Here is an 11,494-nt window from a genome sequence, read left to right on the forward strand (position 1 = left end):
GCCCTGCAATCTCCCACCAGAGCTGGCCATCAGCTGAGCTCAGCTGGCAGCCAGGTGCCACCAGAGCCTGGAGATGCAGGCTTCAGGAATCAGCCTTTCTGCAACACAGAGCAGAGCAGGGGAAGGGCTGGGAATGGATACGAGTGCAAACAGGCCCAAGACTGATCCTACACCTCCTTTGGGAGAAAGAAAAAGAAGTGGGGATTACTGATTGAACTTTCAAAACAGCACAGTTGCATGCTCTTATTTATATTTTATTCCCAATGCAGGAATTTAACCCAAACTAAAAATGAGTTCTAGCTATGGGAAAATTTTCATTGCAAGGGTCTCATCTTTTGACAAAATATAATCAAACTCTATTACTCTATTTATAAAATATTGTACCCATAGTGGCCCATTGAAAACACGAATCATCAAAACGTAGCCTGAGTGTTTGCTTCAGCAGCACATATACTAAAATTGGAATGATACAGAGAAGATAAGCGTGGCCCCTGAGCAAGGATGGCATGCAAACTTATGAAACATTCCATATTAAAAACAAAAAACAAAATGTAGCCTGAGTGATGCTCTTGTTAGGTCAAAAAGTGAAGTTATAAAAGACGAATTTGATGAATTTCAATCCATTCGGCAAGCATTAACAACTTTTTGTATGCCAATCAAGCATAATGAATGGTGACACAACAGATATGCATATACGTACCGACAATTGCAATAGAGTACAAATATTGTTGTTGACCTACAGAGTCGGATGGGGTCATTTAAGCTGGGTCTTGAAGAATGGGTAGGAGTTCACCAGGTAGAAAAGATACAGAATAGTTTTTCAGGAGGAGTATGCAAAGGTTCAGAGATAAGACACAAGATGTCATATTGAAGAAATTGGTTAGTGTATTGTAGTTTAATGTGGCTGAAACACAGATTGCGGGAGGAATATGGAGACAGATGAGACCAAAGACATGGCAGGGGTTAGACCACGGAGGCCTTAAATGTCATGTGGAAGAGTTTATAGGCAATTGGGAGACAGCAACATTTTAAATTTTATTAGATTTTTAAGAATTAAAATGATACATTCTTATTTTAAAGAGTTAAAAAATGGTGTAAAAGGGAAAAAAAAGGTTCATGATTTCTCTCCTCTCCTATCTTGGAGGCAGCCAGGGCTAGTAATCAGGAGGCTATCTCCTGGCCTACCTTTCTCTTATTGAGGGTTGGTTGGTTGGCTTACTTGAGCTCATCTGGATTGCAAAAATAATAAACAGCTGTCCCTCATTATCCATGGGGTTCTGGTTCCGGGACACCTGTGGATACCAAACATCCAAGGATGCTCAAGTCCCTTACATCAAATAGTGTAGTATTTGCATATGACCTATGCTTATTCTCCTGTGTACTTTAAATCACCTCTAGATTACTTATAACACCCAATACAATGAAAATGCTGCGTAAATAGTCGCCTGTGTAAGGCAAATTCAAATTCTGCTTTTCTGGAACTTTTTGAAACTTTTTCCCCCCAAATATCCTCAGTTGGAGGTTGGTTGACTCTGCCAACACAGAGCGCAGGACTGCAGAAGGCCAGCTGGACTCACTGCTCTGCAACTTGCTTTTCCCTTAACAGTCTGTGGGCATCCCACCAGATGAGTCAGATTTAACCCATTTATTTATTCAACCATCTTAGCGGGGGACCAGTTGTTTTCCATTTTCAGCAACTACAAAGATATTGCAGTGGGCCTCTTCGAAGATGAGTCTGGGTATATTGAGGCTTTCATTTCAGTAAAATAGATTCTCAGAGGCAGCATATCTGGGTCAATGGATGTCCACATTTTTAATTTTAATGGGTGTGTCCAGGTAACTTTTCTAACAGGTTGTGGCAATTCCTGTTTCTCGATGCTGTCAGCCAGCACTGGACATTATCACTCTTCCACTTGTAAATTTTGGCAAATATAATGGGTGGAAAAAAGGCTGCATTGGTTAATTGGTATTTCCCTGACTTCTACAGACACTGAGCAACTTATCATGTTTATTGACAATTTGTAAGTTCCCTTATGTGAATGGCCTGCTCATTTTTCTATTCAGTGGTCTTATCATTTGAATAATGAATAATTATTAATCTTTATCCATACATTTTGCAAAGGTTCCTTTGTCCTCCCCAGATTATCATTTGTATTTTAAAAAACCTTTTTATTTGGAAATAATTAGAGAATAATTAATGAAGTTGTGAAATGGTACGAAGTGTCCCATCTACCCTTTACCCAGCTTCTCCCACGGGCAGAGTCTTACATAACCATAGAACAATATCAAAACTCCACTTGTCTTGTGATGTGCTGTTTTGATTTCAATAACTTTCTCATAAATTTTAATATCTGGTAAGTTAAGTCCCACCACTCCAAACGTTTTCCCTATTTTCTTGGCTGGTCTCAGGTTCTTCTTTTCCCATTCAAAATTTAAAACAATTTTAGCCACTTACTCCTCTTGTCTTCCCCCCTAAAATTCTGATTACAAGTCAAAGTTATCTATTAGTTTGTGAAAGATGGACAATTCTGATTGCAACTCACTTAGAGTTATATATCAGTTTGTGAAGGGTGAACATTTTAAGATGTCAAATTTTCCTACTCACGAATGTAGTATTTCTCTCCAGCTCTTCTGGTCTTTTTTAATGCCCTTCAATAAGAATTAGGTTTTCTTTACTTAGATCATGCGCTTTCTATGGATAATTTATTCATAGGTATTTTACAGCTTTTGTCATGCGTACAAATGAGGTACTAATTTTCTATTTCTGCTGTTAACAGATTACCACAAATTTAGTGGCTTCAAACAACACGAATTTATTATCTTTTATTATCTTACAGTCCTGGAGGTCAGAAATCATCAAACCAAGGGCCACAATCTGCAGAGCTGTGCTCCTTCTGGAGGCTCCAGTAGAGTCTGTTTCCTTGTCTTTACCTCCTTTTAGAGGCCACCTGTGTTCCTTGGCTAGTGGCCCCTTCACTCTCGGATCATTCCTACCTCTGCTTTCATCTTCACGTCTACTCTCTCTCTCTCTTTTTAATGGAGGTACTGGGGATTGAACCCAGGACCTCGTGCATGCTAAGCACGCACTCCACCACTGAGCTAAACCCACTCCCCTACCAAGAAAGCTTCATGATTACACTGGGCTCACCTGGATAATCAGATAATCGCCGCATCTCAGGGTCCTTAATCACATCCGCAGCTGGTCCTTTTGTATGTAACACAACATATTCACAGGTTTTGGAGATTAATATGTGGACGTTTTTGAGGGAGGGTGTCATTCTCTCCATCACAAATGGGATTATTGTTTCCTGTCTTACTGTTTACTGCTGGCATGAAGAAAATTTTATTTATTTTTGTATTTTTAACTCCTATCATTTACCTTACCAAAATTTAATTATTTCAAATAGTTTTGGTAGAGTCTTCTGGATTTCCTAAATATACAATTATAACACAAGACAATAATGCAGTTTTTGTCTCTTTTCTCCCAATAGTTATGTGGATTAATTAATTAGTAATAATAATTAATAATGTATTGCATTAGTTAAAGTCTCTAAAGCAATGCCAAGAATGATGATTTCAACAGAAATGACTTCTGCTTTATATTAGAGTTGCTACCAGTTTTCAGTCAATAATTTTCATCATTTTAAAATAGCTTTCTTTTTTGTGTGTTGGTGGGAAATGAGCTCAGAATGACAACTCCACTGGGGGTTGTGGAAATGAGGGCTATACTGTCCTACCTCTGGGTCCAAGAAGGGGACAGATGGCTTTGGTTTTATTTTCAATCACTCGAACTGAGATCAAATCACCCCAATTATTTATATACTTTCATTTCAGGTCTCCTAGGGTTAGCTGAGGTGGGGCAATCCCCACTGAGGACATCCGAGGAAACCCCAGTGTCTGCCTCCATCTCTTCTCAGGGGGTCATAACCTTTTCCCCTCAGCCCCACACTGTCCCCGCTCTGAAACTCTCAGAACAACTCCTGGCCTCATACAACTTCCAGTTTCCATCAGAACTCTTTCTTTGGTATTTATGTTGCTCCAAAAAACAGATGGCAAAAGGGAGGGCTTGGGGATGTTCACCCAGTTTGTCATCTTCCTCGAAATCTCCGTAATCATGTCGCCTTGAAGTTTTGAAGCAGGAGAGTAACATGCTTAGATTTCTGTTTTACAAAGTATTTCTGAAAGAAGCTTAAATGATTGATTTGAACAGGATCCCAGTTTGGAAAAAAAAAAAAAATGACGAGGAGATGTTAAATAAAATCTGGTATAGCCAGAGAGGAGATTCCAGCAGGCTGTGAAGACGAGGAAGCAGGGGTCATCTCAGAGGGGAGCCTGCCACACCATGGAACCCTAAGTAGCCGCGCAAACAAAGTGGTTCTGAATATACTGACGTGGCAAATCTCCAAGTCACGCTAAGTGCAAAATCGTTAATGGTACCATTTACATTTTAAAAAATCATACAAAAATAGTTATAAAAAATTTTTTTTTCTGTGTAGGTATACACAGGAAATACAGAAAACACTCCCAACTGATTACCATGGTTAAAACTTGAATTTTTGATTGTCTGTATTGTTTGAATTTTTAAAGAAATGATAATATATTCAAGTTTTGTGCAATTAAAAATACTCTTCCAAGAATAAAACAGGCTATTGTGAGTACAGAAGAGAGATGACGGTGGCCAGAAGTAATAGGGCAGTAAGGGAGATGGAAAAAATTGGAGAAGTGAGAAGGACTTAGGAGGTAAAAACCAAGACATTCTAAAGCATCTGATGGAAAGGGAGGAGTCTAGGATAACCTCAGGTGATGAGGTGGATGAGGATCTCCTGCATTTAGTTAGGAAACACAGAAGGAACAACAGATTTTGGGTGTGTGTGTGGGGGGGGGGCGAGGGGTGCTGTCATGATGGGTAAATGTCCAAACTCTTAATTTCTTTAACATAAGCTTAAGGCATATAAGGCCACTGATACCTGTTGGTTCTGTATCTGGGGAGATGATTAATAGAAAGCTGAGAATAAAAGTTCACCTAAATTCTTTTACCTTATTACATTTTGGGGGTTGATTAATTAGGTTTGATTTATTTTAATGGAGGTACTGGGAATTGAACCCAGGACCTTGTGCATGCTGTTTACCACTGAGCGATACCCTCCCCCTCCCAAAGTCCCAGTCTTAAACTCGTATCACTTTACTTCTCCGTCCTCCCCCGGATCCCCAGTTTGCCTGATGCAGCTGTTTCTCACTCTAGAATCCCTGGGACCTATGCATTCTGCTCTCACGGCCCTTCCTGTTCCCATGGTTGTCCAAATTGGAGACTCCCCCTCAGCAATTCTCCAGCCTAAGGCTGCTGTGCCCTCAGGAGTCCAGGACGAACAGTATGGCTTCCAACCCTACTTTTCCTTAGCTTTGAACACTTATTACCTCAGAAGTGCCTGTGGGTCAGGAGTTCAAGATCAGATTAGCTGTGAGGCTCTGGCCTGCAGTTTCTTGTTAGGTTGCAGTTGAAGTGTCAATGGGAGTGTAGTCAACTGATGGCTCAGTGGGGCCAGAGGGTCCACTTGCTCCGTGGCTCACCTCACTCACGTGGCCAGCAAGTTGGTGCTGGCTGTTGACAACAGCCCTCGGGTTCCTTGACACAGAGACCTCTACCTAGGGCTGCTGGAGTGTCCTTCAACTTTTTAACTCTTCAGTAACCTTTTTTCTATCCTGAAAGTACTAGAAGTATTCTCTTTTGTCCCCCATTTTTCCTGCAGCAGAACCCCAGGCGACTTCCTGTGGATTTCCAGCTCCCTTCCCCTCGGGTGCTTCCCTATATTTGCAAGTGGATTGATGAGGTATGTTGATTCCTTTCTCTTTCACCAGGGTAGGGCTGATGCTCTCTGCAGACTCACATGCCTTCTTTGTCCTAAATCTTCCATGCCCACCATTCCTGTCTTGACTGCAAGGTTAAAACCTGTTTGTCAAGCTGATTCCATTCATCCTCGAAATTCTCAAGTTCTCCTTTCAAATCTGAGCAATCGTTTGTTCTCCAGATAACAAAGTCTGAAGCCATCTCACCTCTTGATAGATGATCCTGAGAAAACCTGAATTTTTTAACAAAATGGCCTTTTAAGTCCCCCCCAAAAACCTCTTGGGTGTGCAATAATTTTACTTGAGTTTTCTTTGCACTCCACTTGAAGAAAACATCTCTTGAAGAGTAAGATCTCCCTTCTTCTCCCTTCTTCCTTATCTGCTGTTGATGTTTGGACCTGGTCCTGGGGTCCCTAACTCCATGCTCATTATCTAGCCTTTCGAGAAAAGTCAGCTCTGGGAGAGAAATAGAATGAAAAGGATACGGGTATTGCATACCATACCATACCACAACATTTACCAACCCCCAGTCTGCACTCTGGCTCGCAGCTGGCTTTAAGGGGAGCCTGCATTGGTCCTACAAGTGAATAAGATCTGGAGCCTCTCAATACGTGACTGGGTTTCTTCCCAGCGCTGAATCTGTCTAGTGTATGCTGGAGCATGTTTGCACCAGCTCACAAGAGACGATGGTTAAATTTTCAGGACTTTTGCAAGCTGACTGTTCAGCACAGCCTTTATGAAAAATGAGGTTCTACAGAGCAGTGGTTACCAGAGGAGAAGGGGCAGGGGGCGGCGGGGAGGGAAGGCAAACGTGGGTAAGGGGGATCAATTGTATGCTGACAGACAGAAACTAAACTTTTATCCTGAGGAACGCATGATAATGTATGCAGAAGTGGAAATATAACGTTGCACGCATGCAACTTGCATAATGTTATAGAATGTTACCTCAATTAAAAAATATAAAAAGTTAAGTCACTTAAACTTATGATGAACTAAATTTCATTTTAAAAGGTAATAAATATTCAAAACTCATTGCTTCCAGATCATTTTACATTTCACTAGTTTTTATACTCAAAGTATAGAAGTGCATACCTACATATGTGAATATCTATCAGTCTATAATATATATGCTGTATAGTACTTTGCATCCAGTCACACATCTCTTTCTAACTCCAATGTGTGCGTTCAGTGACATCATGCTGATAGCTTGAAATCAGCTGCAGTTGAGTATTTATACCATGGAAATCAGCCAATGCTTTAAATCAAGGATTGATTTATTGTTTTGTTGATTACATGTCTAGACTTTAGAAAGTGATAAAAAAATTTTAATAATGCAGATGAAATATAAAAGTGTTTTACATCTATAGTGGTTACGTTGTGAACAGTACAAAATAATGTGAAATCATGATTGTACTGTGGCCATAGGTTGACTATATATTGTGCAATGCACTCTCTTTATGTCTGCAAAATTTATAATAAACTTATGTTTGTATATACATGCGTGCATGTTTTTCCCCCGCAGAGCTGGTCGTTAAACATTTCCCAGCACTGCCAGACCTGGCTGTCCAAGCAGGACTTCGGTAGAAGGAGTGCTGCCGTGTGGTGTCAGCTCAGTCCCTGCCAAGCTCAGATTCCTGCTTCCTGACGGCTCTGTCCCATGGCAGGAACTGTATTTCCGCCACCTGGGACTTTGCCCAGAAGTGCAGTTTGGCTCTGACAGTTGAGGCATCCTCCAAGGAGCTGGCCACCCACATCCCTGTCTTCTGCACACACTCGCTTCCTTCTGCCAAATCGCCAGATGTGAGCTGTGTCTCGGCACAGGAAAGAAACCAGTAAAGATGGCCTGGATCCTGCGCCTCTCATTCCTCAGCCTCCTGCTCTCTACCCAGATGTCAAGGGAATTGTATAAAGACAAAAATCAAGGCTTTCTTTCTCTAAGAAATATTTCTTCCCATGTGGCCTCCAACTCTCTCCTTTAAAACCGCCTGGGACACATGTACATCCCTGGTCCCTATCCCTGCCTGCTGGGTTATAATCTCTGGGGTACATTTTAACTGCTCTACTTATCCATTCATCTATTGAGTGCCTGCTGTATGCCAGGTGCTGTTGTAGGCTCTGGATGTGGCAGGGAACAAAACAGACAAAATCCCTTTTCGCATGGGGTTATAGCTAATGGAGAAACACCAAACAGACAAGACATGTATGGAAAACGTATAGTATGCTAGTTAGTAATAAGTGCTAGGGAGAGACACAGAGCCAGGAAAGGGGGTGGTCTGAAGGGGAAATCTGAGTAAACACCTGAAAGAAGATAGTGACTCTCTGGTGGAACAGTGCTCCAGGCAGAGGGAACAGCAAACATGACAGCCATGAGGAAGGATTTTGCTTGGATCAACTAAGGAATAGGAGGAGGGCAGTGTGGCTGAAGAATTCCCAGAAGATTCTTCTGCACACGAAAATAGAGAACTTCCTAGAGGGATAAATGCCACTTTTTCACGTCAGGTCTGGCATCCTCCGCACTCTGGTGTTTCCAGATTCTTTCTCCAGTTCATTTGTTTCTTTCACCAAACATTCATTGAGCACTTATGAAGTACCTATGATGTTATGAGGCTGAAAGTCCTTCACTTATAACCATTTTCTGGCTTCTTTGCCTGTCTACCCAACACCCTCTGACCCCAACTGGACTTCATTCTTCAGTTCCTTGAAGCTTGAGTTACAAGCCTACTGCCATCCCCCAAACTCTCTGCAGTGATCCTTCATTCTCTGCTTGTGGCCACAGTTCCCCAAACCCAGGTCAAGCTCCCAGGACCTCTCTGTCCCAACGAAAGACTCAGATCCCTCACCAGCCTAGAAGGGGTATTGGGAGATGGAGTTTAGTTTTGGACATATTGAGTTTGAGGCACCTAGGACACACATAGGAGGTCACACAGCAGGGTCATTGGTTTGATACCTCTATGGTTCAGAAGAGAGGTCAGTGAAGAACCTACTGATTGGAGTCTCCATAAGCATTTGTTGAACTATTTTCCACGTGCTAAGCTGGTGATCCTCAGCTCTGACTGCACATTAAAAGTGTCTGGAGAGCTCTTAAAAAATATAGATAGGAGGGCTTCTACTCCAGACCAATGAGCACCAAACCTCTAGGGGTGGAGGCATCTGTATGTTTTTAAAGCTTTTCGGGTAATTCTAATATGCAGCCAGAGTTGAGCACCACTGGGATACCTGAGCTGGATCGGTAATCAGCCACCTTGACTGCACATTGGAATAAACCAGGGAGCTTGAAAAACTTCTTGCTGCCTGGGTCCTCTCCACAGAGGTACTGTGTTAAGTGGTCTGGGTGCAGCTGGGCCTGGGGGATTTAAAAAGCTCCCCAGGTAATGTAGCCAAGAGTCAAGCTTGGATACTCTCCTCATCCAACCACTGAGCTAGGTGACGAACACCTAGGAGGAGAGGATTACAAAGATGAACCAGAAACTTTTCCTAGCCTCAAGAAGCTCGCTGTGTCATAGAAGGCACTGTAAATCAAAAGTTAACCACGGTACCTTGGAAAACTCCCATCATGTCTCTTTCTTTCTCTCTTTTTAATTGAAGTATAGTCAGTTACAGTGCATCAATTATTTCTGGTGTGCAGTGTAATGTTTCAGTCATACATATACATACATATACTCATTTTCATTATAGGTTACTATAGGATATTGAATATAGTTCCCTGTGCTGTACAGAAGAAACATGTTGCTTATCTATTTTATATATACAAGTTAATATTCACAAATCTCAGACTCCACATTTATACCTTCCCACCCCCTTTCTCTCTGGTAACCATAAGACTGTTTACTATGTCTATGGGTCTGTTTTTGTTCTGTTGATAAGTTAATTAGTGTCTTCTTTTTTCTTTTTTTAGATTCCATATATGAATTATGTCATATGGTATTTTTCTTTCCCTTTCTGGTTTACTTCACTTAGGATGACGATCTCCAGATCCATCCATGTTGCTGCAAATAGCATTATTTTATTCTTTTTTATGGCTGAGTAGTATTCCATTGTATAAATATTCCACAGCTTCTTTATCCAGTCATCTGTTGATGGACATTTAGGTTGCTTCCATATCTTGGCTATTGTAAATAGTGCTGCTATGAACATTGGGGTGTGTGTATCTTTTCGAATTAGAGTTCCCTCTGGATCTATGCCTAGGAGTGGGATTGCTGGATCACATCCCATCACTGCTTTTCTATTGCACCTTGTTCCAGCTCTGAAAGCTCAAGCTCCAGTGGTCTATTCTGATGACATCCTCTGTCTTGCCAACCATTCTACCCAATCAATCCCAAGATACCTGCCATTTGACCTGTTTGACCTTCTCATTCTTCAGTCCTTCCTAAACAACTTTCCTTCCTACCTGGATCTCACAATCAGTCACTTAATGATTCTCTCACCAGTCCTCAAATCTTCCATCTCCTTGGCTTTCTGTCACTCTAACCCAGGCTCTCTGCATCCATTCACCAAATCCTACTGCATCTCTCTCCTAAATATTGCTCAGATGGGTCCACTTCTCGCCATTACCACTGCCACTGTCCCATTTCAGTCCACCATCATTAGCTTGGATGCCCGCTGCAGTCTCCCAGATGGCTTCTCTGAGCCTAGCCATGTCCCACTCTAGATCACTCTCTGCAGCTAGAATGACCTGTCCAATATGCAATCATTAAAATTTCACTTAAAAAATCTACATTCAGCAATATTTACTCTTTGGTTGTACACGTCTGTGGGTTTTGTCATGAAACCATCAACCACAATTAGGACATAGAACAGTTCCATCATCCCACAAATTCCATCATGCTGCCATCTATATTTTTACATTTTTTTTATTATTGTATTAGTTAACCATTTTATTTTGGCAGTGGGGGGAGTTAATTCAGTTTATTTCATTTTAGAGGAGGTGCTGGGGATTGAACCCAGGCCCTCATGCATGCTAAGCATGTACTCTACCACTTGAGCTATTCCCTTCCCTGTGCTGCCATCTCTAAAACCTGCTAACCACTGATATGTTTTCTGTCCCTATAGGTTTGCCTCAGACTGTCATATACAAGGAATCATACAGTATGTAGACTTTTGAGTCTGGCTTCTTGCATTTAGATGTTGCATTTGATATTTATTCAAATTATTGTATGTATCTCTAGCTCATTACTTTCATTACTCAGTAGTATTCCATGGTATGGGTGAATTATAGTTTGTTTAGCCATTCAAAAGCTGAAGGACATTCAGCTGTAGTTATTTCAAACAGATCTGCAATAAACATTTGTGTACAGGCTCTGTGTGAATATAAGTTTTCATTTCTCTTGGGTAAATATATAGGAGTGGGATTTCTGGGTTCTATGGTAAGTAGGCATTTAACTTTATAAGAACTGCCAAATTGTCTTCCAAAGTGGCTCCGCCATTTTGCATTTCTACCAGCAATGTATGACAATTCCAGTTGCTCCACATCCTTGCCAGCACTCGCGATCATCTGTGTTTTTAATTTTAGGTGTTCCGATAGGTGTATCTCATTAGTACCTCATTTGCATAAACTGTATATTTGATCATGTTCTTTCCCTGCTTAACACTGTCTGCAATTCCCCATTGCTCTTGGATGAAGCCCTAATTTGTTCACATGACTTGGAAGAGT

General features: G+C 41.3%; 1 non-coding gene across 1 annotated transcript; it reads left to right on the forward strand.

Moving 5' to 3' along the window:
* The first annotated feature begins 429 nt into the window (after positions 1 to 429).
* Positions 430 to 536, forward strand: LOC116657675. The gene has a single exon (XR_004312872.1). It is a non-coding gene; the product is annotated as a U6 spliceosomal RNA (small nuclear RNA).
* Positions 537 to 11,494: the final 10,958 nt, after the last annotated feature.

Source organism: Camelus ferus, chromosome 18 (assembly GCF_009834535.1).
Source record: "Camelus ferus isolate YT-003-E chromosome 18, BCGSAC_Cfer_1.0, whole genome shotgun sequence".
NCBI lineage: Eukaryota > Metazoa > Chordata > Mammalia > Artiodactyla > Camelidae > Camelus > Camelus ferus.